We start from the raw sequence: 666 nt of genomic DNA, 5'->3' as shown, positions 1-666 counted from the left end.
TCAGCCCAAGCTGACAGCATAGACAACACGGTGTTCGGCGTCGATGATGGATCGCCAGTTAGGGTGCTTGTAAGTATCGGATGGTAGACGACAAACAGTAAGAACACGCACAGCATCATCCTTGGAGATATGGTGAAGTAAGAGGGCAGGAGCTGAAAAAGAAAAGCAAGGAAACAGTAACTGTTTTACAACTTAAGGGGGTGTTGCGTGTGGGTTAGAGCTGCGTGATAGCCAATTGTGGTGGGCTAAAAGCTTTGATTTCTTCCGACTTATGGTCCAGCCGGTCCGCTCGAGGTGGTCTACCAAGTTGTTGGTGACTTGGGCTACTGTGTCTAGGTCGCGGCCCATAATGGCGAGGTCGTCGACGTAGCTCCAATTGTTTAATTCGTCCTGGCTGGGTAGAATGTAGGAGGTGCGGAATTTCTTCAGCGTGTCATTCATGGCACCCGTGGCTAACGCTGGCACATTGTGGTACCCTTGCGGGCAGACTGTCCACTTATACATGGTGCCATTGACACACATGTTCAACACCCCTTGGGCATCGTTGATTGGAATGGAGAAGAACATGTCTTTGAGATCAAGAGTTGTCCCAAACCACATGTCCTTTTGAAATTGCGCCATTTCATATAAGCATTGGGGCAGCGTAGATGGACTAGGTTGCGTGAG

The sequence above is a fragment of the Alligator sinensis genome, unplaced genomic scaffold (genome assembly GCF_000455745.1).
Source record: "Alligator sinensis unplaced genomic scaffold, ASM45574v1 scaffold350_1, whole genome shotgun sequence".
In the NCBI taxonomy this organism is placed as follows: domain Eukaryota; kingdom Metazoa; phylum Chordata; order Crocodylia; family Alligatoridae; genus Alligator; species Alligator sinensis.
Note: the sequence above shows the minus strand (reverse complement) of the source record.